Source organism: Marmota flaviventris, chromosome X (assembly GCF_047511675.1).
Source record: "Marmota flaviventris isolate mMarFla1 chromosome X, mMarFla1.hap1, whole genome shotgun sequence".
Lineage (NCBI taxonomy): Eukaryota > Metazoa > Chordata > Mammalia > Rodentia > Sciuridae > Marmota > Marmota flaviventris.
In genome coordinates this window covers 41,223,659-41,250,166 of record NC_092518.1, presented here as the reverse complement: position 1 = coordinate 41,250,166, position 26,508 = coordinate 41,223,659, and positions in this window count along the sequence as shown.

The window sequence follows — 26,508 nt, the reverse complement described above, 5'->3', positions numbered from 1 at the left end:
TCTCTGCTAGTCAGAGGAAACCATTCCCAGACTCCATGAAGAGGTGAACTTCCTTGAATCCTGTATAGATCCCAGGCCATTCATGAAGCAATTATCCCAATAAATACTGTAGTTGCTCAAAATGTACAAAGAGAAGGAGAACTGAACAAGACAACTCGGAACAAGAATCTTTGGCTAATGAGAAAATGTAAACCTCTAAGGAGACCTGATTAAGTCCAGGAAAAATGTGTAAGTGTAAAGAATTAGAGGGTCTTTCTTGGTGGTGCTCATGTTTGTTCTGAAATAATTTAGTCCAGCCTGTATTGAGGTTTTGAGAGTTTTTGTAGAGTCCTAAGCAGTGTGAGTTCTCCTTCCAACTTTCAAGAGCTACAGCTGAGATCTTGATGGTGTTGGAGGATCGTCACTTTTTGTTTCATCTTCACGATATCTGCGACGCCACAAATTACCTTCAGAGAAAAAATAAGTATAGAAATTATGAGGTTGGTACTTTGCCAGATGCCCAAAATGTATGAACCCCCCCAAAGAACAGAATCTGTTATGAGACAGACTGGTTTGCTTCTGCTGTAGCAACTATCTCTGAATCATCAGAGAAAACCAGCAGATACCAAATGAGCCAAAAATAAATGGAATGCACATATGAAACTACTCCATGAGTAGACTCCATCAGAGTCTTCAGAAATACTTTTAAATGCCATGGTCTTCTAACTGGCAGATTCTTAGGGAATCAGACCAGTTAGACCACACCTGAGAAAATATAGCTTAATCCAAGAAAATCTCTTTTGGCATCTGTGCAAACTCTCAGATCCTCAAAGAAACAAAACAAACTGCTTCCCTCTAATCATGTTTTTCCATGTGTGCTACTGCTATAGCTCTCAAGTGCAGGTTACTTAGGCCCCAAATTTAGGAGAGACTGTGGATATCATTGAATTGATACAAGTGATAACTCTAAGAGAACCTTGAGTCCCAGTGACATCTCAGCAATGCTTAGGACCAATCATGAAGAAGGATGGGATGGAACCAATATTCAAAGCATGAAATATATTGAAATTTTTCATTTCCAGGAACTTTTACCATAACAGGGGAAATAAGTGTTTAGATAGGTCATAAAACCTGTTCTTGACTCTTAGGAATGGGTCAAGCAGAAAAAGTATCTACCTGATTGCATTTTTCTTTTAATCTATACATATCATAGAGGCTACTCAGCAACATTACTTCTCAGATTCTTCCCTTTCCAGTGTCCATATCATTTTCTAACCCACACCATGTCCAAAAGTCTGCTTGGCATTATATAAAGTTGGCTTCAAGCTGGCTCCATCATCACTGTGCCTGTGAATTTGAATGGGGGTTTCCAGTCCCTGGGAGGTACCCAGGCAATTAGGGAAGTCTTTGTGTTCTTTATACATGTAGAAGAGACTTACCAATAAAACCATAAAATCTTTGGCCTGATTTAGGCTTGTCTTCCTCTTCTAGCTTCTTCTTCCCCAATTTGGGGAACTTAATTTTCAACCTGAGGCTTCTACTATCAGTATCTGAAGATTTTTCCTAGAAAACCATAGCAAGAAGAAGGTCAAAATATTAGTCACCTAACATTCAGAAATAATTCCTAGGGGCCTGGCAATGTGATGGACAAGAATGGCTACAGAAAGCAGGTGATTCTATTCTCTATCCCCAAGTATGAGAGACAAGCTCGGTTACATGCTCTAGGAAAAGAACTGATCTTTACAAAAAGCCAGGTGTCTTGCTAGATACTTCAGTAAATGTTCTCATGTCAATCACCCAACCTGGCAAAGGTTGCTTATATTTATATTAGAAATGAGGAAGCAGAGTCTCAGAGAAGTTACTTGAGGTCACGTTGCTAGAGATTGGAAGGGTGAGGTTGCTAGGGCCACTGTTAGCTCATGTAGCTCCACGAAAAGCTAATGTGTGAGACAGTGTAAGAATTTTCAGAGGTGAAACAGATTATGATTAATCCACTGATATAGATTAACTGAGTGGTAACTGTAGACAGGTAGGGTGTGGCTGGAGGAAGTAGGTCACTGAGGGTGTGCTTTTCTGGTTTATATTTTGTCCCTCATGAGGAGAGCTCTTTCTGTTTCCTGGTGGTCATGTCCTGAGCTGCTTTCCTCTGCCATATTATTCTGCTCTGTGGATGTGCCCAGAGCTTTGCTCAGAGCTGTGGAATCAGCTGACTGTCAGGGACTAGAAGGAAATTCTCCTTCAAAGATTAGCCTGACAGCCCCCTGGGAGACATCCTGCCTGGGAGGCATCCTGCAGCTACTTATCTCACCTGAGACATCCTGCGGCCACCTATCTTCCTGAAACCTATCTTCCTGAAACATCCTGCGGTTATCTCACCTTGTGCAGACATCCAGCAACTGCCGATAAGAGAGCTTCCCCATCCCCACCATATAAATACCCCTGTGTGAACAATAAAAGTTTGCAGCTTGATCAGAACTCCTGTCTTGCTGTCATCCTTCTGTGTCTCTTGTCCCTTCATTCCTCCCCACCTAGGTTCGCTGCCCACGTTGATGTGTCCTGCCAGACGGGACATTTGGCGCCCAGTGTGGGGCTCGAGCCTTTGACTGAGAAGGAACGCCGTCCTCCGGGAAGACTTGGCCAAGCGGGAGCGCGAGATCGCCTAGGCAGACACGACCGAGAGACAGATCCAGGAGGAGAGTGAGGATGACGCAAGGTGAGTGACCCACCATGGGACAAGCAGTTTCGTCACATGAGTTGTTTTTGTCAGGCCTCAAGGAGGCCCTCAAGACACGGGGGGGCACGTGTTAAGAAAAAGGACTTAAAATTATTCTTTTCATACATAGGAGAATTGTGTCCATGGTTTCCCCTTGATGGTAAAAGATGGCTTAGAGTAGGAGACTGATTATTATGAAGATTATTATTATTATTATTATTATTATTATTATTAAGATTATTATGAATGCTTTGGCCCAGAAAAGGTGCCTGTTCCCACCTTTTCTTACTGGAACCTAATTAATTAAAAAAAAAAAAAGCTTAAAAAAAAAAAGAGAGAGAGATTTTTTGGCCTTTATGTTCTAGAATTTTGTGCTAGGAGAGTGAGAAAAAGGGAGAGAAAATGTGATGTTTACCTGGAGAGAAATAAGTTTCAATTTTCTACTGTTTTTGTCAATACTCAGAAAGTATGTACGGACCTTTTTACTACATGATTGTCCTATGAATCAAAATGGCTGTAACTCAGCCGCTGGGGACAAGAGACTTTAGCCGCTGCTGCTTGCTGCTCGCTATGGGGTCCTAACCCCTGCGGCCAGCAGTGCTTTTAACCCTTGAATTACTTGACCTAAATGCCAAACACAGACTAACTTAAGATCTGATGGTAATGCTAGCATTTGCTGCTAAAAAACCTTTGGAGCACCCACGTGCCACAGAAAAAAATGCAGGATGTACACGAGCTGCAACCGCAGGTCGCAGAGACAGAACAAGCTGCTGCCGCAGTAAGATCTTGGCCAGGTGGGGGAAAATGCAGACAAAATCAAACAAAATGCAATCGGCTAGGAAAACTTGGGGAACTTTTGCCCCGAAAATGGGCAGCAGACTCCATGTTGTTTGCATCACCATGGTAACAATGGGGTGACTGGCAGGAAGAGCAGGCTTCCTGGTCCCACCTCCCACACTTTCGTGGGCTTCCGATTGGTTCTTCCACAGTCACTCAGACAGGACTTCTAGTCCCGCCTTCCAGCCACTAATCTGTACTACTGTGTTTCAGATTTCTAGCGGAGCTGTTCAGAACCTGTATTTTTAAGAATGCCTACCTGTAAATGCTAACGAAAGATATCTTTTTCAGGCAAAATTTAATTCCACAGGTTTCTATGTTGCAGCCCTAAATTTAAGTTAGTTCTGAGTTAAATAACCTGACTTTTCTCTATAGTTGTGTTACTAAATAATGTTCTATTGATGAGAGATATCAAACATGCTTCTTTATATTTTACTTTTAATTTTGGAGGTTATGAGGATGCATTTGCTCGCCACAGGAACAAAGCCGGCAATGTTCCTGTGATGACCAAAAAATCCTTATTCTCATTCCTAACTATAAAAAAATAAATATGTATACTCAACAAGGATTTTATTTCAGTTACATCAAGTGACGTCACATAGAAGAGTGCACTCCTAGTTAAAAATAAATTAAAATGGATCCAAATATTTTAAGACCACGTGGTTACATAAAATTAATACAATTATAAGTTATGTTCTTATTCTTAATATATATATTTTTAAGATATTTAGATAACCTATATTTGTTAATCTATAAAATAATTAGCACATGCCTAATTGATTAGTTAATATATATTTGCCTAATTGTTTTTCTTCAACAGAAAACCCATTATTTATGTTATGTATTTACATTTATCAGATACTCTGCCTTTTCAGTTACAGATATTTGAGATAAATGTGTTTACTATAAATTTGTTTTTAAGTGAAAATACAATCTTCAAGTAGTTTCTAATTCTCAAAGTTACTGTTCAAACTCATAAGATGATAAATAATTATAATTATGTCTACAAAATATCTAAGGATTTTAACTATATTTTCATTGATATTTCTTATCAAAGTACAATAATTTGTTTATAGATTCTAAGGTTTTCAGAAATTGTTCCAAGTATAACAAAAAAAAAAATTTCTAAAAGAAAAGGATGCTTCAACAAAGAAAAAGCACACATGGATCCTAAAAAGAAAGAAATCATCTTTGGGTAAAACAAGGTCTTTATATTCATATTTCAATGATAAAAGTATTTTCCTAAGTAAAAAAGATTTTTATATTGTTATCTAAACAGACGATGTAAAAAGTTAGAAAGATTAAAAAAGAGATTTATATATACTAAACTGACTATAATTAATTTAAGGGTATTTCAGGCTATTTTTCCTAGTTTAACTATACTAATGTGAGCTAAGATTTTGTCCATATTTTGACATGATAAACAACCTATTAAAATGTAAGTTTATTTCTTTAAAGTAAGATCCTTATTGCCTAATAATTCTTACTGTTTAAGACAAAGATTAGTTTTGGTAAATAAATTCACATTGTTGATTAAACATTAAGTATATTGAACTACTGACTTAAATCCGATTTTAACAATTGTCCTTAGAGACTAAAATCAATTGATTCTAAGACACTGAGATACTAATTTTTACATATTTTGTTTGTTAGATAATCATAAAATTAAAAAAAAAAAACCAAACACAACATTTTATTAAGACTAAGGTTCTGCAAATTAAAGTTATATTAATTTTAAACAATAAAGGTTACAAACTTAAAAAAAAATCATTGATATTATATAAGTTCTCTGACTAGATCTATTGTCCATAAAAAATACAGTAAGATTTATATACTGCTCCCTACACAGGAAATAACCTTAATCATATTTTTTAAAGACAATTAAGAGATACCTATTTAAAGGATAATATTCTAAAATACAGAGATTTTGGGATCGCCTTAACCATGCATTATTTGCCCTTAATTTTCTTACCCTAGACAGTGAAGGCCATTCGGCCACAGACAGACACTGGCATCCCTAGTCCAATTCTGTTCGCCCACCTGTTATGTGGCGCGATCCCCTTACAAATAAATGGAAAGGCCCAGATCCTGTCCTCATCTGGGGACGAGGCTCAGCTTGTGTTTTGGACCAAGAGCAAGCAGCCCCAAGATGGTTACCAGAACGCCTGGTTAAACAGGTTAATGACTTACCTCAACCCAGGGATGGAGGCCCTCCCCCTGAGGACAAATTTTCCTCTTTTGCAGATCTGTGTAAGGATCCTGCTTAAGGCACTTCTGCTAAACAGGTTTGTATACGGAGGCCTTAGCCCTCCACCTTCCAACATCAGGGAGTACCTTTTTGGCCCCCCCTGCGAATGCAGGGGAGGATCTTGGACTCAGGCTCCCACTAGTTGGACCCAGATTGCTGACTGCGTGACTAAGGTGGCTTACCTCCATGCCGAGGTTGAGTTCATCAGCGTAAATGGGTATGTGTTAACAAGCCAAAGATTATTCCCTCCAGTACAAGTAAAGCTCTCCAAAATTGTTCTGCAACTTGTACGCATACCCAGGCTATGCATGTCTCTTGTTATGCGTCAGCCTCAATTTGTGTTAACAAGCAGGGAGAACAATTTTTTGAAGCCACCCTAACTAAAACTCATGCAGCAGAGGGGACCACTATTCATTATACCCCCCTCCTCTTTGACCGGGGAGGAGAAGGCATATATACCAAGTTACAGTCAGCTGGGTGCCAAGGCACTGTTGGTAAACCCTCCTGCTGGCCCATTAAGGCCCCTACAGGGGTCTCTGATGGTGGAGGACCCACTGATGCTGTCAAGCATCTTCAGATAATCAAACTTTTGAAACCCCAAATCCCTGAGTTCACATATCATCCCTTAATGCTGCCTAAATCCCAGCTCCCAGATTTAGATACCAATACATTAGATATTTTGGAAACTACCTTCTCCTTGCTTAATAATTCCAACCCCACCCTTGCTGGTGATTGCTGGCTTTGCATGACAACAGGGGCACTCATGCCTATGGCAGTTCCTATTAATTCTATCATAGACAATGATAATACATGCCAACCTGGATTTCCTTTTAAAGTACAGCCTATAGGCACTTTTACATCATGTCTTTTAGGCGCGATGCAGAATAATACCTATGATATTGATGTTGGAGTTACTTCCTTTGGAAATTGCTCAACAGTAAAAAATTATTCCTCACCCACCCCATCTCTTTGTCCCCCCAATGACACAGTTTTTATGTGTGGAGGAAACTCAGCCTTCCCCAGGCTTCCAGCGAATTGGACCGGTGGCTGTGTTCTTGCCTTATTACTCCCTGATATAACTATTGTCCCAGGAGATGAACCTCTACCCATTCCTAGCCTAGACACCTTAGTCAAAAGACACAGGCGGGCAATACAGGCCTTACCACTCCTTGCCAGCCTTGGAATAACAGCTGCTGTGGGCACAGGTACAGCTGGCTTAGGCACAGCTATACACTCTTACCGTCGCCTATCTCAACAACTTATAGATGATGTACAAACTCTATCAGGAACTATTAAAGATTTACAGGACCAAATAGACAACCTGGCAGAAGTGGTCCTTCAAAACAGACGAGGCTTAGATTTGCTGACAGCTAACCAGGGAGGTATTTGCTTGGCCTTAGGGGAAAGATGCTGCTTTTATGCCAATAAATCAGGCATAGTACGCACTAAAATTAAGCAGCTTCAAGAAGATCTAGAAAAGAGAAGAAGGGAACTATTTGAAAATCCCCTCTGGACTGGGCTTAATGGATTTTTACCCTACCTTCTTCCCTTATTAGGCCCTTTGTTGGGTTTACTTTTAATGGTGTCCATAGGACCCTGCATTATAAACAGGCTGGTACAATTTATTAAAGAACAGATTAATATTTTGGCCTCTAAGCCCATACAGGTCCACTATCACCGTTTGGAGATGGAAGACCGCGCTGCCAACATTTAAAAGGATGTTCTACCCTTCTTTCAGGCTTATTTCTTAAGTTTACATCCCCACAGATCTCTCTTTCTTATATAAAAGTATAAATAACAGCTCTGACCAACCATCTTCTGCCCTTGCCATAAGGGTTCGCTCCTCCATGGGCCCCTCCGCTTGGGGGAGGACTCACCCATGGAGTGAGGACGTTAGGCCATAATGACAGAGGGTGCAGGAAGGACTGCAGGAGGATGGATCCACGGATCCCAAAACCCAAGACCTCTGAGTGACACGCTCTGGTGCATGGCGGTTGGCATGCTCCCCCCTCAAAGCCGTCTCCTCCAAAAACATGCCAAGGCCACCACGAAATCTCCTAGTGAAGATGCTCGCTCAGATCAGGAGATATTCTAAGGCCTTCTAGAGGAACAGAGCCTCTATCACCCCCTAAAAACATGGCCGGTAAGGTATGGTCAAATATTTTATATAAGAAAGTGGGAGATGTCAGGGACTAGAAGGAAATTCTCCTTCAAAGATTAGCCTGACAGCCCCCTGGGAGACATCCTGCCTGGGAGGCATCCTGCAGCTACTTATCTCACCTGAGACATCCTGCGGCCACCTATCTTCCTGAAACCTATCTTCCTGAAACATCCTGCGGTTATCTCACCTTGTGCAGACATCCAGCAACTGCCGATAAGAGAGCTTCCCCATCCCCACCATATAAATACCCCTGTGTGAACAATAAAAGTTTGCAGCTTGATCAGAACTCCTGTCTTGCTGTCATCCTTCTGTGTCTCTTGTCCCTTCATTCCTCCCCACCTAGGTTCGCTGCCCACGTTGATGTGTCCTGCCAGACGGGACATTTGGCGCCCAGTGTGGGGCTCGAGCCTTTGACTGAGAAGGAACGCCGTCCTCCGGGAAGACTTGGCCAAGCGGGAGCGCGAGATCGCCTAGGCAGACACGACCGAGAGACAGATCCAGGAGGAGAGTGAGGATGACGCAAGGTGAGTGACCCACCATGGGACAAGCAGTTTCGTCACATGAGTTGTTTTTGTCAGGCCTCAAGGAGGCCCTCAAGACACGGGGGGGCACGTGTTAAGAAAAAGGACTTAAAATTATTCTTTTCATACATAGGAGAATTGTGTCCATGGTTTCCCCTTGATGGTAAAAGATGGCTTAGAGTAGGAGACTGATTATTATGAAGATTATTATTATTATTATTATTATTATTATTATTAAGATTATTATGAATGCTTTGGCCCAGAAAAGGTGCCTGTTCCCACCTTTTCTTACTGGAACCTAATTAATTAAAAAAAAAAAAAGCTTAAAAAAAAAAAGAGAGAGAGATTTTTTGGCCTTTATGTTCTAGAATTTTGTGCTAGGAGAGTGAGAAAAAGGGAGAGAAAATGTGATGTTTACCTGGAGAGAAATAAGTTTCAATTTTCTACTGTTTTTGTCAATACTCAGAAAGTATGTACGGACCTTTTTACTACATGATTGTCCTATGAATCAAAATGGCTGTAACTCAGCCGCTGGGGACAAGAGACTTTAGCCGCTGCTGCTTGCTGCTCGCTATGGGGTCCTAACCCCTGCGGCCAGCAGTGCTTTTAACCCTTGAATTACTTGACCTAAATGCCAAACACAGACTAACTTAAGATCTGATGGTAATGCTAGCATTTGCTGCTAAAAAACCTTTGGAGCACCCACGTGCCACAGAAAAAAATGCAGGATGTACACGAGCTGCAACCGCAGGTCGCAGAGACAGAACAAGCTGCTGCCGCAGTAAGATCTTGGCCAGGTGGGGGAAAATGCAGACAAAATCAAACAAAATGCAATCGGCTAGGAAAACTTGGGGAACTTTTGCCCCGAAAATGGGCAGCAGACTCCATGTTGTTTGCATCACCATGGTAACAATGGGGTGACTGGCAGGAAGAGCAGGCTTCCTGGTCCCACCTCCCACACTTTCGTGGGCTTCCGATTGGTTCTTCCACAGTCACTCAGACAGGACTTCTAGTCCCGCCTTCCAGCCACTAATCTGTACTACTGTGTTTCAGATTTCTAGCGGAGCTGTTCAGAACCTGTATTTTTAAGAATGCCTACCTGTAAATGCTAACGAAAGATATCTTTTTCAGGCAAAATTTAATTCCACAGGTTTCTATGTTGCAGCCCTAAATTTAAGTTAGTTCTGAGTTAAATAACCTGACTTTTCTCTATAGTTGTGTTACTAAATAATGTTCTATTGATGAGAGATATCAAACATGCTTCTTTATATTTTACTTTTAATTTTGGAGGTTATGAGGATGCATTTGCTCGCCACAGGAACAAAGCCGGCAATGTTCCTGTGATGACCAAAAAATCCTTATTCTCATTCCTAACTATAAAAAAATAAATATGTATACTCAACAAGGATTTTATTTCAGTTACATCAAGTGACGTCACATAGAAGAGTGCACTCCTAGTTAAAAATAAATTAAAATGGATCCAAATATTTTAAGACCACGTGGTTACATAAAATTAATACAATTATAAGTTATGTTCTTATTCTTAATATATATATTTTTAAGATATTTAGATAACCTATATTTGTTAATCTATAAAATAATTAGCACATGCCTAATTGATTAGTTAATATATATTTGCCTAATTGTTTTTCTTCAACAGAAAACCCATTATTTATGTTATGTATTTACATTTATCAGATACTCTGCCTTTTCAGTTACAGATATTTGAGATAAATGTGTTTACTATAAATTTGTTTTTAAGTGAAAATACAATCTTCAAGTAGTTTCTAATTCTCAAAGTTACTGTTCAAACTCATAAGATGATAAATAATTATAATTATGTCTACAAAATATCTAAGGATTTTAACTATATTTTCATTGATATTTCTTATCAAAGTACAATAATTTGTTTATAGATTCTAAGGTTTTCAGAAATTGTTCCAAGTATAACAAAAAAAAAAATTTCTAAAAGAAAAGGATGCTTCAACAAAGAAAAAGCACACATGGATCCTAAAAAGAAAGAAATCATCTTTGGGTAAAACAAGGTCTTTATATTCATATTTCAATGATAAAAGTATTTTCCTAAGTAAAAAAGATTTTTATATTGTTATCTAAACAGACGATGTAAAAAGTTAGAAAGATTAAAAAAGAGATTTATATATACTAAACTGACTATAATTAATTTAAGGGTATTTCAGGCTATTTTTCCTAGTTTAACTATACTAATGTGAGCTAAGATTTTGTCCATATTTTGACATGATAAACAACCTATTAAAATGTAAGTTTATTTCTTTAAAGTAAGATCCTTATTGCCTAATAATTCTTACTGTTTAAGACAAAGATTAGTTTTGGTAAATAAATTCACATTGTTGATTAAACATTAAGTATATTGAACTACTGACTTAAATCCGATTTTAACAATTGTCCTTAGAGACTAAAATCAATTGATTCTAAGACACTGAGATACTAATTTTTACATATTTTGTTTGTTAGATAATCATAAAATTAAAAAAAAAAACCAAACACAACATTTTATTAAGACTAAGGTTCTGCAAATTAAAGTTATATTAATTTTAAACAATAAAGGTTACAAACTTAAAAAAAAATCATTGATATTATATAAGTTCTCTGACTAGATCTATTGTCCATAAAAAATACAGTAAGATTTATATACTGCTCCCTACACAGGAAATAACCTTAATCATATTTTTTAAAGACAATTAAGAGATACCTATTTAAAGGATAATATTCTAAAATACAGAGATTTTGGGATCGCCTTAACCATGCATTATTTGCCCTTAATTTTCTTACCCTAGACAGTGAAGGCCATTCGGCCACAGACAGACACTGGCATCCCTAGTCCAATTCTGTTCGCCCACCTGTTATGTGGCGCGATCCCCTTACAAATAAATGGAAAGGCCCAGATCCTGTCCTCATCTGGGGACGAGGCTCAGCTTGTGTTTTGGACCAAGAGCAAGCAGCCCCAAGATGGTTACCAGAACGCCTGGTTAAACAGGTTAATGACTTACCTCAACCCAGGGATGGAGGCCCTCCCCCTGAGGACAAATTTTCCTCTTTTGCAGATCTGTGTAAGGATCCTGCTTAAGGCACTTCTGCTAAACAGGTTTGTATACGGAGGCCTTAGCCCTCCACCTTCCAACATCAGGGAGTACCTTTTTGGCCCCCCCTGCGAATGCAGGGGAGGATCTTGGACTCAGGCTCCCACTAGTTGGACCCAGATTGCTGACTGCGTGACTAAGGTGGCTTACCTCCATGCCGAGGTTGAGTTCATCAGCGTAAATGGGTATGTGTTAACAAGCCAAAGATTATTCCCTCCAGTACAAGTAAAGCTCTCCAAAATTGTTCTGCAACTTGTACGCATACCCAGGCTATGCATGTCTCTTGTTATGCGTCAGCCTCAATTTGTGTTAACAAGCAGGGAGAACAATTTTTTGAAGCCACCCTAACTAAAACTCATGCAGCAGAGGGGACCACTATTCATTATACCCCCCTCCTCTTTGACCGGGGAGGAGAAGGCATATATACCAAGTTACAGTCAGCTGGGTGCCAAGGCACTGTTGGTAAACCCTCCTGCTGGCCCATTAAGGCCCCTACAGGGGTCTCTGATGGTGGAGGACCCACTGATGCTGTCAAGCATCTTCAGATAATCAAACTTTTGAAACCCCAAATCCCTGAGTTCACATATCATCCCTTAATGCTGCCTAAATCCCAGCTCCCAGATTTAGATACCAATACATTAGATATTTTGGAAACTACCTTCTCCTTGCTTAATAATTCCAACCCCACCCTTGCTGGTGATTGCTGGCTTTGCATGACAACAGGGGCACTCATGCCTATGGCAGTTCCTATTAATTCTATCATAGACAATGATAATACATGCCAACCTGGATTTCCTTTTAAAGTACAGCCTATAGGCACTTTTACATCATGTCTTTTAGGCGCGATGCAGAATAATACCTATGATATTGATGTTGGAGTTACTTCCTTTGGAAATTGCTCAACAGTAAAAAATTATTCCTCACCCACCCCATCTCTTTGTCCCCCCAATGACACAGTTTTTATGTGTGGAGGAAACTCAGCCTTCCCCAGGCTTCCAGCGAATTGGACCGGTGGCTGTGTTCTTGCCTTATTACTCCCTGATATAACTATTGTCCCAGGAGATGAACCTCTACCCATTCCTAGCCTAGACACCTTAGTCAAAAGACACAGGCGGGCAATACAGGCCTTACCACTCCTTGCCAGCCTTGGAATAACAGCTGCTGTGGGCACAGGTACAGCTGGCTTAGGCACAGCTATACACTCTTACCGTCGCCTATCTCAACAACTTATAGATGATGTGCAAACTCTATCAGGAACTATTAAAGATTTACAGGACCAAATAGACAACCTGGCAGAAGTGGTCCTTCAAAACAGACGAGGGAGGTATTTGCTTGGCCTTAGGGGAAAGATGCTGCTTTTATGCCAATAAATCAGGCATAGTACGCACTAAAATTAAGCAGCTTCAAGAAGATCTAGAAAAGAGAAGAAGGGAACTATTTGAAAATCCCCTCTGGACTGGGCTTAATGGATTTTTACCCTACCTTCTTCCCTTATTAGGCCCTTTGTTGGGTTTACTTTTAATGGTGTCCATAGGACCCTGCATTATAAACAGGCTGGTACAATTTATTAAAGAACAGATTAATATTTTGGCCTCTAAGCCCATACAGGTCCACTATCACCGTTTGGAGATGGAAGACCGCGCTGCCAACATTTAAAAGGATGTTCTACCCTTCTTTCAGGCTTATTTCTTAAGTTTACATCCCCACAGATCTCTCTTTCTTATATAAAAGTATAAATAACAGCTCTGACCAACCATCTTCTGCCCTTGCCATAAGGGTTCGCTCCTCCATGGGCCCCTCCGCTTGGGGGAGGACTCACCCATGGAGTGAGGACGTTAGGCCATAATGACAGAGGGTGCAGGAAGGACTGCAGGAGGATGGATCCACGGATCCCAAAACCCAAGACCTCTGAGTGACACGCTCTGGTGCATGGCGGTTGGCATGCTCCCCCCTCAAAGCCGTCTCCTCCAAAAACATGCCAAGGCCACCACGAAATCTCCTAGTGAAGATGCTCGCTCAGATCAGGAGATATTCTAAGGCCTTCTAGAGGAACAGAGCCTCTATCACCCCCTAAAAACATGGCCGGTAAGGTATGGTCAAATATTTTATATAAGAAAGTGGGAGATGTCAGGGACTAGAAGGAAATTCTCCTTCAAAGATTAGCCTGACAGCCCCCTGGGAGACATCCTGCCTGGGAGGCATCCTGCAGCTACTTATCTCACCTGAGACATCCTGCGGCCACCTATCTTCCTGAAACCTATCTTCCTGAAACATCCTGCGGTTATCTCACCTTGTGCAGACATCCAGCAACTGCCGATAAGAGAGCTTCCCCATCCCCACCATATAAATACCCCTGTGTGAACAATAAAAGTTTGCAGCTTGATCAGAACTCCTGTCTTGCTGTCATCCTTCTGTGTCTCTTGTCCCTTCATTCCTCCCCACCTAGGTTCGCTGCCCACGTTGATGTGTCCTGCCAGACGGGACATTTGGCGCCCAGTGTGGGGCTCGAGCCTTTGACTGAGAAGGAACGCCGTCCTCCGGGAAGACTTGGCCAAGCGGGAGCGCGAGATCGCCAAGGCAGACACGACCGAGAGACAGATCCAGGAGGAGAGTGAGGATGACGCAAGGTGAGTGACCCACCATGGGACAAGCAGTTTCGTCACATGAGTTGTTTTTGTCAGGCCTCAAGGAGGCCCTCAAGACACGGGGGGGCACGTGTTAAGAAAAAGGACTTAAAATTATTCTTTTCATACATAGGAGAATTGTGTCCATGGTTTCCCCTTGATGGTAAAAGATGGCTTAGAGTAGGAGACTGATTATTATGAAGATTATTATTATTATTATTATTATTATTATTATTAAGATTATTATGAATGCTTTGGCCCAGAAAAGGTGCCTGTTCCCACCTTTTCTTACTGGAACCTAATTAATTAAAAAAAAAAAAAGCTTAAAAAAAAAAAGAGAGAGAGATTTTTTGGCCTTTATGTTCTAGAATTTTGTGCTAGGAGAGTGAGAAAAAGGGAGAGAAAATGTGATGTTTACCTGGAGAGAAATAAGTTTCAATTTTCTACTGTTTTTGTCAATACTCAGAAAGTATGTACGGACCTTTTTACTACATGATTGTCCTATGAATCAAAATGGCTGTAACTCAGCCGCTGGGGACAAGAGACTTTAGCCGCTGCTGCTTGCTGCTCGCTATGGGGTCCTAACCCCTGCGGCCAGCAGTGCTTTTAACCCTTGAATTACTTGACCTAAATGCCAAACACAGACTAACTTAAGATCTGATGGTAATGCTAGCATTTGCTGCTAAAAAACCTTTGGAGCACCCACGTGCCACAGAAAAAAATGCAGGATGTACACGAGCTGCAACCGCAGGTCGCAGAGACAGAACAAGCTGCTGCCGCAGTAAGATCTTGGCCAGGTGGGGGAAAATGCAGACAAAATCAAACAAAATGCAATCGGCTAGGAAAACTTGGGGAACTTTTGCCCCGAAAATGGGCAGCAGACTCCATGTTGTTTGCATCACCATGGTAACAATGGGGTGACTGGCAGGAAGAGCAGGCTTCCTGGTCCCACCTCCCACACTTTCGTGGGCTTCCGATTGGTTCTTCCACAGTCACTCAGACAGGACTTCTAGTCCCGCCTTCCAGCCACTAATCTGTACTACTGTGTTTCAGATTTCTAGCGGAGCTGTTCAGAACCTGTATTTTTAAGAATGCCTACCTGTAAATGCTAACGAAAGATATCTTTTTCAGGCAAAATTTAATTCCACAGGTTTCTATGTTGCAGCCCTAAATTTAAGTTAGTTCTGAGTTAAATAACCTGACTTTTCTCTATAGTTGTGTTACTAAATAATGTTCTATTGATGAGAGATATCAAACATGCTTCTTTATATTTTACTTTTAATTTTGGAGGTTATGAGGATGCATTTGCTCGCCACAGGAACAAAGCCGGCAATGTTCCTGTGATGACCAAAAAATCCTTATTCTCATTCCTAACTATAAAAAAATAAATATGTATACTCAACAAGGATTTTATTTCAGTTACATCAAGTGACGTCACATAGAAGAGTGCACTCCTAGTTAAAAATAAATTAAAATGGATCCAAATATTTTAAGACCACGTGGTTACATAAAATTAATACAATTATAAGTTATGTTCTTATTCTTAATATATATATTTTTAAGATATTTAGATAACCTATATTTGTTAATCTATAAAATAATTAGCACATGCCTAATTGATTAGTTAATATATATTTGCCTAATTGTTTTTCTTCAACAGAAAACCCATTATTTATGTTATGTATTTACATTTATCAGATACTCTGCCTTTTCAGTTACAGATATTTGAGATAAATGTGTTTACTATAAATTTGTTTTTAAGTGAAAATACAATCTTCAAGTAGTTTCTAATTCTCAAAGTTACTGTTCAAACTCATAAGATGATAAATAATTATAATTATGTCTACAAAATATCTAAGGATTTTAACTATATTTTCATTGATATTTCTTATCAAAGTACAATAATTTGTTTATAGATTCTAAGGTTTTCAGAAATTGTTCCAAGTATAACAAAAAAAAAAATTTCTAAAAGAAAAGGATGCTTCAACAAAGAAAAAGCACACATGGATCCTAAAAAGAAAGAAATCATCTTTGGGTAAAACAAGGTCTTTATATTCATATTTCAATGATAAAAGTATTTTCCTAAGTAAAAAAGATTTTTATATTGTTATCTAAACAGACGATGTAAAAAGTTAGAAAGATTAAAAAAGAGATTTATATATACTAAACTGACTATAATTAATTTAAGGGTATTTCAGGCTATTTTTCCTAGTTTAACTATACTAATGTGAGCTAAGATTTTGTCCATATTTTGACATGATAAACAACCTATTAAAATGTAAGTTTATTTCTTTAAAGTAAGATCCTTATTGCCTAATAATTCTTACTGTTTAAGACAAAGATTAGTTTTGGTAAATAAATTCACATTGTTGATTAAACATTAAGTATATTGAACTACTGACTTAAATCCGATTTTAACAATTGTCCTTAGAGACTAAAATCAATTGATTCTAAGACACTGAGATACTAATTTTTACATATTTTGTTTGTTAGATAATCATAAAATTAAAAAAAAAAAAACCAAACACAACATTTTATTAAGACTAAGGTTCTGCAAATTAAAGTTATATTAATTTTAAACAATAAAGGTTACAAACTTAAAAAAAAATCATTGATATTATATAAGTTCTCTGACTAGATCTATTGTCCATAAAAAATACAGTAAGATTTATATACTGCTCCCTACACAGGAAATAACCTTAATCATATTTTTTAAAGACAATTAAGAGATACCTATTTAAAGGATAATATTCTAAAATACAGAGATTTTGGGATCGCCTTAACCATGCATTATTTGCCCTTAATTTTCTTACCCTAGACAGTGAAGGCCATTCGGCCACAGACAGACACTGGCATCCCTAGTCCAATTCTGTTCGCCCACCTGTTATGTGGCGCGATCCCCTTACAAATAAATGGAAAGGCCCAGATCCTGTCCTCATCTGGGGACGAGGCTCAGCTTGTGTTTTGGACCAAGAGCAAGCAGCCCCAAGATGGTTACCAGAACGCCTGGTTAAACAGGTTAATGACTTACCTCAACCCAGGGATGGAGGCCCTCCCCCTGAGGACAAATTTTCCTCTTTTGCAGATCTGTGTAAGGATCCTGCTTAAGGCACTTCTGCTAAACAGGTTTGTATACGGAGGCCTTAGCCCTCCACCTTCCAACATCAGGGAGTACCTTTTTGGCCCCCCCTGCGAATGCAGGGGAGGATCTTGGACTCAGGCTCCCACTAGTTGGACCCAGATTGCTGACTGCGTGACTAAGGTGGCTTACCTCCATGCCGAGGTTGAGTTCATCAGCGTAAATGGGTATGTGTTAACAAGCCAAAGATTATTCCCTCCAGTACAAGTAAAGCTCTCCAAAATTGTTCTGCAACTTGTACGCATACCCAGGCTATGCATGTCTCTTGTTATGCGTCAGCCTCAATTTGTGTTAACAAGCAGGGAGAACAATTTTTTGAAGCCACCCTAACTAAAACTCATGCAGCAGAGGGGACCACTATTCATTATACCCCCCTCCTCTTTGACCGGGGAGGAGAAGGCATATATACCAAGTTACAGTCAGCTGGGTGCCAAGGCACTGTTGGTAAACCCTCCTGCTGGCCCATTAAGGCCCCTACAGGGGTCTCTGATGGTGGAGGACCCACTGATGCTGTCAAGCATCTTCAGATAATCAAACTTTTGAAACCCCAAATCCCTGAGTTCACATATCATCCCTTAATGCTGCCTAAATCCCAGCTCCCAGATTTAGATACCAATACATTAGATATTTTGGAAACTACCTTCTCCTTGCTTAATAATTCCAACCCCACCCTTGCTGGTGATTGCTGGCTTTGCATGACAACAGGGGCACTCATGCCTATGGCAGTTCCTATTAATTCTATCATAGACAATGATAATACATGCCAACCTGGATTTCCTTTTAAAGTACAGCCTATAGGCACTTTTACATCATGTCTTTTAGGCGCGATGCAGAATAATACCTATGATATTGATGTTGGAGTTACTTCCTTTGGAAATTGCTCAACAGTAAAAAATTATTCCTCACCCACCCCATCTCTTTGTCCCCCCAATGACACAGTTTTTATGTGTGGAGGAAACTCAGCCTTCCCCAGGCTTCCAGCGAATTGGACCGGTGGCTGTGTTCTTGCCTTATTACTCCCTGATATAACTATTGTCCCAGGAGATGAACCTCTACCCATTCCTAGCCTAGACACCTTAGTCAAAAGACACAGGCGGGCAATACAGGCCTTACCACTCCTTGCCAGCCTTGGAATAACAGCTGCTGTGGGCACAGGTACAGCTGGCTTAGGCACAGCTATACACTCTTACCGTCGCCTATCTCAACAACTTATAGATGATGTACAAACTCTATCAGGAACTATTAAAGATTTACAGGACCAAATAGACAACCTGGCAGAAGTGGTCCTTCAAAACAGACGAGGCTTAGATTTGCTGACAGCTAACCAGGGAGGTATTTGCTTGGCCTTAGGGGAAAGATGCTGCTTTTATGCCAATAAATCAGGCATAGTACGCACTAAAATTAAGCAGCTTCAAGAAGATCTAGAAAAGAGAAGAAGGGAACTATTTGAAAATCCCCTCTGGACTGGGCTTAATGGATTTTTACCCTACCTTCTTCCCTTATTAGGCCCTTTGTTGGGTTTACTTTTAATGGTGTCCATAGGACCCTGCATTATAAACAGGCTGGTACAATTTATTAAAGAACAGATTAATATTTTGGCCTCTAAGCCCATACAGGTCCACTATCACCGTTTGGAGATGGAAGACCGCGCTGCCAACATTTAAAAGGATGTTCTACCCTTCTTTCAGGCTTATTTCTTAAGTTTACATCCCCACAGATCTCTCTTTCTTATATAAAAGTATAAATAACAGCTCTGACCAACCATCTTCTGCCCTTGCCATAAGGGTTCGCTCCTCCATGGGCCCCTCCGCTTGGGGGAGGACTCACCCATGGAGTGAGGACGTTAGGCCATAATGACAGAGGGTGCAGGAAGGACTGCAGGAGGATGGATCCACGGATCCCAAAACCCAAGACCTCTGAGTGACACGCTCTGGTGCATGGCGGTTGGCATGCTCCCCCCTCAAAGCCGTCTCCTCCAAAAACATGCCAAGGCCACCACGAAATCTCCTAGTGAAGATGCTCGCTCAGATCAGGAGATATTCTAAGGCCTTCTAGAGGAACAGAGCCTCTATCACCCCCTAAAAACATGGCCGGTAAGGTATGGTCAAATATTTTATATAAGAAAGTGGGAGATGTCAGGGACTAGAAGGAAATTCTCCTTCAAAGATTAGCCTGACAGCCCCCTGGGAGACATCCTGCCTGGGAGGCATCCTGCAGCTACTTATCTCACCTGAGACATCCTGCGGCCACCTATCTTCCTGAAACCTATCTTCCTGAAACATCCTGCGGTTATCTCACCTTGTGCAGACATCCAGCAACTGCCGATAAGAGAGCTTCCCCATCCCCACCATATAAATACCCCTGTGTGAACAATAAAAGTTTGCAGCTTGATCAGAACTCCTGTCTTGCTGTCATCCTTCTGTGTCTCTTGTCCCTTCATTCCTCCCCACCTAGGTTCGCTGCCCACGTTGATGTGTCCTGCCAGACGGGACATTTGGCGCCCAGTGTGGGGCTCGAGCCTTTGACTGAGAAGGAACGCCGTCCTCCGGGAAGACTTGGCCAAGCGGGAGCGCGAGATCGCCTAGGCAGACACGACCGAGAGACAGATCCAGGAGGAGAGTGAGGATGACGCAAGGTGAGTGACCCACCATGGGACAAGCAGTTTCGTCACATGAGTTGTTTTTGTCAGGCCTCAAGGAGGCCCTCAAGACACGGGGGGGCACGTGTTAAGAAAAAGGACTTAAAATTATTCTTTTCATACATAGGAGAATTGTGTCCATGGTTTCCCCTTGATGGTAAAAGATGGCTTAGAGTAGGAGACTGATTATTATGAAGATTATTATTATTATTATTATTATTATTATTATTAAGATTATTATGAATGCTTTGGCCCAGAAAAGGTGCCTGTTCCCACCTTTTCTTACTGGAACCTAATTAATTAAAAAAAAAAAAAGCTTAAAAAAAAAAAGAGAGAGAGATTTTTTGGCCTTTATGTTCTAGAATTTTGTGCTAGGAGAGTGAGAAAAAGGGAGAGAAAATGTGATGTTTACCTGGAGAGAAATAAGTTTCAATTTTCTACTGTTTTTGTCAATACTCAGAAAGTATGTACGGACCTTTTTACTACATGATTGTCCTATGAATCAAAATGGCTGTAACTCAGCCGCTGGGGACAAGAGACTTTAGCCGCTGCTGCTTGCTGCTCGCTATGGGGTCCTAACCCCTGCGGCCAGCAGTGCTTTTAACCCTTGAATTACTTGACCTAAATGCCAAACACAGACTAACTTAAGATCTGATGGTAATGCTAGCATTTGCTGCTAAAAAACCTTTGGAGCACCCACGTGCCACAGAAAAAAATGCAGGATGTACACGAGCTGCAACCGCAGGTCGCAGAGACAGAACAAGCTGCTGCCGCAGTAAGATCTTGGCCAGGTGGGGGAAAATGCAGACAAAATCAAACAAAATGCAATCGGCTAGGAAAACTTGGGGAACTTTTGCCCCGAAAATGGGCAGCAGACTCCATGTTGTTTGCATCACCATGGTAACAATGGGGTGACTGGCAGGAAGAGCAGGCTTCCTGGTCCCACCTCCCACACTTTCGTGGGCTTCCGATTGGTTCTTCCACAGTCACTCAGACAGGACTTCTAGTCCCGCCTTCCAGCCACTAATCTGTACTACTGTGTTTCAGATTTCTAGCGGAGCTGTTCAGAACCTGTATTTTTAAGAATGCCTACCTGTAAATGCTAACGAAAGATATCTTTTTCAGGCAAAATTTAATTCCACAGGTTTCTATGTTGCAGCCCTAAATTTAAGTTAGTTCTGAGTTAAATAACCTGACTTTTCTCTATAGTTGTGTTACTAAATAATGTTCTATTGATGAGAGATATCAAACATGCTTCTTTATATTTTACTTTTAATTTTGGAGGTTATGAGGATGCATTTGCTCGCCACAGGAACAAAGCCGGCAATGTTCCTGTGATGACCAAAAAATCCTTATTCTCATTCCTAACTATAAAAAAATAAATATGTATACTCAACAAGGATTTTATTTCAGTTACATCAAGTGACGTCACATAGAAGAGTGCACTCCTAGTTAAAAATAAATTAAAATGGATCCAAATATTTTAAGACCACGTGGTTACATAAAATTAATACAATTATAAGTTATGTTCTTATTCTTAATATATATATTTTTAAGATATTTAGATAACCTATATTTGTTAATCTATAAAATAATTAGCACATGCCTAATTGATTAGTTAATATATATTTGCCTAATTGTTTTTCTTCAACAGAAAACCCATTATTTATGTTATGTATTTACATTTATCAGATACTCTGCCTTTTCAGTTACAGATATTTGAGATAAATGTGTTTACTATAAATTTGTTTTTAAGTGAAAATACAATCTTCAAGTAGTTTCTAATTCTCAAAGTTACTGTTCAAACTCATAAGATGATAAATAATTATAATTATGTCTACAAAATATCTAAGGATTTTAACTATATTTTCATTGATATTTCTTATCAAAGTACAATAATTTGTTTATAGATTCTAAGGTTTTCAGAAATTGTTCCAAGTATAACAAAAAAAAAAATTTCTAAAAGAAAAGGATGCTTCAACAAAGAAAAAGCACACATGGATCCTAAAAAGAAAGAAATCATCTTTGGGTAAAACAAGGTCTTTATATTCATATTTCAATGATAAAAGTATTTTCCTAAGTAAAAAAGATTTTTATATTGTTATCTAAACAGACGATGTAAAAAGTTAGAAAGATTAAAAAAGAGATTTATATATACTAAACTGACTATAATTAATTTAAGGGTATTTCAGGCTATTTTTCCTAGTTTAACTATACTAATGTGAGCTAAGATTTTGTCCATATTTTGACATGATAAACAACCTATTAAAATGTAAGTTTATTTCTTTAAAGTAAGATCCTTATTGCCTAATAATTCTTACTGTTTAAGACAAAGATTAGTTTTGGTAAATAAATTCACATTGTTGATTAAACATTAAGTATATTGAACTACTGACTTAAATCCGATTTTAACAATTGTCCTTAGAGACTAAAATCAATTGATTCTAAGACACTGAGATACTAATTTTTACATATTTTGTTTGTTAGATAATCATAAAATTAAAAAAAAAAAACCAAACACAACATTTTATTAAGACTAAGGTTCTGCAAATTAAAGTTATATTAATTTTAAACAATAAAGGTTACAAACTTAAAAAAAAATCATTGATATTATATAAGTTCTCTGACTAGATCTATTGTCCATAAAAAATACAGTAAGATTTATATACTGCTCCCTACACAGGAAATAACCTTAATCATATTTTTTAAAGACAATTAAGAGATACCTATTTAAAGGATAATATTCTAAAATACAGAGATTTTGGGATCGCCTTAACCATGCATTATTTGCCCTTAATTTTCTTACCCTAGACAGTGAAGGCCATTCGGCCACAGACAGACACTGGCATCCCTAGTCCAATTCTGTTCGCCCACCTGTTATGTGGCGCGATCCCCTTACAAATAAATGGAAAGGCCCAGATCCTGTCCTCATCTGGGGACGAGGCTCAGCTTGTGTTTTGGACCAAGAGCAAGCAGCCCCAAGATGGTTACCAGAACGCCTGGTTAAACAGGTTAATGACTTACCTCAACCCAGGGATGGAGGCCCTCCCCCTGAGGACAAATTTTCCTCTTTTGCAGATCTGTGTAAGGATCCTGCTTAAGGCACTTCTGCTAAACAGGTTTGTATACGGAGGCCTTAGCCCTCCACCTTCCAACATCAGGGAGTACCTTTTTGGCCCCCCCTGCGAATGCAGGGGAGGATCTTGGACTCAGGCTCCCACTAGTTGGACCCAGATTGCTGACTGCGTGACTAAGGTGGCTTACCTCCATGCCGAGGTTGAGTTCATCAGCGTAAATGGGTATGTGTTAACAAGCCAAAGATTATTCCCTCCAGTACAAGTAAAGCTCTCCAAAATTGTTCTGCAACTTGTACGCATACCCAGGCTATGCATGTCTCTTGTTATGCGTCAGCCTCAATTTGTGTTAACAAGCAGGGAGAACAATTTTTTGAAGCCACCCTAACTAAAACTCATGCAGCAGAGGGGACCACTATTCATTATACCCCCCTCCTCTTTGACCGGGGAGGAGAAGGCATATATACCAAGTTACAGTCAGCTGGGTGCCAAGGCACTGTTGGTAAACCCTCCTGCTGGCCCATTAAGGCCCCTACAGGGGTCTCTGATGGTGGAGGACCCACTGATGCTGTCAAGCATCTTCAGATAATCAAACTTTTGAAACCCCAAATCCCTGAGTTCACATATCATCCCTTAATGCTGCCTAAATCCCAGCTCCCAGATTTAGATACCAATACATTAGATATTTTGGAAACTACCTTCTCCTTGCTTAATAATTCCAACCCCACCCTTGCTGGTGATTGCTGGCTTTGCATGACAACAGGGGCACTCATGCCTATGGCAGTTCCTATTAATTCTATCATAGACAATGATAATACATGCCAACCTGGATTTCCTTTTAAAGTACAGCCTATAGGCACTTTTACATCATGTCTTTTAGGCGCGATGCAGAATAATACCTATGATATTGATGTTGGAGTTACTTCCTTTGGAAATTGCTCAACAGTAAAAAATTATTCCTCACCCACCCCATCTCTTTGTCCCCCCAATGACACAGTTTTTATGTGTGGAGGAAACTCAGCCTTCCCCAGGCTTCCAGCGAATTGGACCGGTGGCTGTGTTCTTGCCTTATTACTCCCTGATATAACTATTGTCCCAGGAGATGAACCTCTACCCATTCCTAGCCTAGACACCTTAGTCAAAAGACACAGGCGGGCAATACAGGCCTTACCACTCCTTGCCAGCCTTGGAATAACAGCTGCTGTGGGCACAGGTACAGCTGGCTTAGGCACAGCTATACACTCTTACCGTCGCCTATCTCAACAACTTATAGATGATGTACAAACTCTATCAGGAACTATTAAAGATTTACAGGACCAAATAGACAACCTGGCAGAAGTGGTCCTTCAAAACAGACGAGGCTTAGATTTGCTGACAGCTAACCAGGGAGGTATTTGCTTGGCCTTAGGGGAAAGATGCTGCTTTTATGCCAATAAATCAGGCATAGTACGCACTAAAATTAAGCAGCTTCAAGAAGATCTAGAAAAGAGAAGAAGGGAACTATTTGAAAATCCCCTCTGGACTGGGCTTAATGGATTTTTACCCTACCTTCTTCCCTTATTAGGCCCTTTGTTGGGTTTACTTTTAATGGTGTCCATAGGACCCTGCATTATAAACAGGCTGGTACAATTTATTAAAGAACAGATTAATATTTTGGCCTCTAAGCCCATACAGGTCCACTATCACCGTTTGGAGATGGAAGACCGCGCTGCCAACATTTAAAAGGATGTTCTACCCTTCTTTCAGGCTTATTTCTTAAGTTTACATCCCCACAGATCTCTCTTTCTTATATAAAAGTATAAATAACAGCTCTGACCAACCATCTTCTGCCCTTGCCATAAGGGTTCGCTCCTCCATGGGCCCCTCCGCTTGGGGGAGGACTCACCCATGGAGTGAGGACGTTAGGCCATAATGACAGAGGGTGCAGGAAGGACTGCAGGAGGATGGATCCACGGATCCCAAAACCCAAGACCTCTGAGTGACACGCTCTGGTGCATGGCGGTTGGCATGCTCCCCCCTCAAAGCCGTCTCCTCCAAAAACATGCCAAGGCCACCACGAAATCTCCTAGTGAAGATGCTCGCTCAGATCAGGAGATATTCTAAGGCCTTCTAGAGGAACAGAGCCTCTATCACCCCCTAAAAACATGGCCGGTAAGGTATGGTCAAATATTTTATATAAGAAAGTGGGAGATGTCAGGGACTAGAAGGAAATTCTCCTTCAAAGATTAGCCTGACAGCCCCCTGGGAGACATCCTGCCTGGGAGGCATCCTGCAGCTACTTATCTCACCTGAGACATCCTGCGGCCACCTATCTTCCTGAAACCTATCTTCCTGAAACATCCTGCGGTTATCTCACCTTGTGCAGACATCCAGCAACTGCCGATAAGAGAGCTTCCCCATCCCCACCATATAAATACCCCTGTGTGAACAATAAAAGTTTGCAGCTTGATCAGAACTCCTGTCTTGCTGTCATCCTTCTGTGTCTCTTGTCCCTTCATTCCTCCCCACCTAGGTTCGCTGCCCACGTTGATGTGTCCTGCCAGACGGGACATTTGGCGCCCAGTGTGGGGCTCGAGCCTTTGACTGAGAAGGAACGCCGTCCTCCGGGAAGACTTGGCCAAGCGGGAGCGCGAGATCGCCTAGGCAGACACGACCGAGAGACAGATCCAGGAGGAGAGTGAGGATGACGCAAGGTGAGTGACCCACCATGGGACAAGCAGTTTCGTCACATGAGTTGTTTTTGTCAGGCCTCAAGGAGGCCCTCAAGACACGGGGGGGCACGTGTTAAGAAAAAGGACTTAAAATTATTCTTTTCATACATAGGAGAATTGTGTCCATGGTTTCCCCTTGATGGTAAAAGATGGCTTAGAGTAGGAGACTGATTATTATGAAGATTATTATTATTATTATTATTATTATTATTATTAAGATTATTATGAATGCTTTGGCCCAGAAAAGGTGCCTGTTCCCACCTTTTCTTACTGGAACCTAATTAATTAAAAAAAAAAAAAGCTTAAAAAAAAAAAGAGAGAGAGATTTTTTGGCCTTTATGTTCTAGAATTTTGTGCTAGGAGAGTGAGAAAAAGGGAGAGAAAATGTGATGTTTACCTGGAGAGAAATAAGTTTCAATTTTCTACTGTTTTTGTCAATACTCAGAAAGTATGTACGGACCTTTTTACTACATGATTGTCCTATGAATCAAAATGGCTGTAACTCAGCCGCTGGGGACAAGAGACTTTAGCCGCTGCTGCTTGCTGCTCGCTATGGGGTCCTAACCCCTGCGGCCAGCAGTGCTTTTAACCCTTGAATTACTTGACCTAAATGCCAAACACAGACTAACTTAAGATCTGATGGTAATGCTAGCATTTGCTGCTAAAAAACCTTTGGAGCACCCACGTGCCACAGAAAAAAATGCAGGATGTACACGAGCTGCAACCGCAGGTCGCAGAGACAGA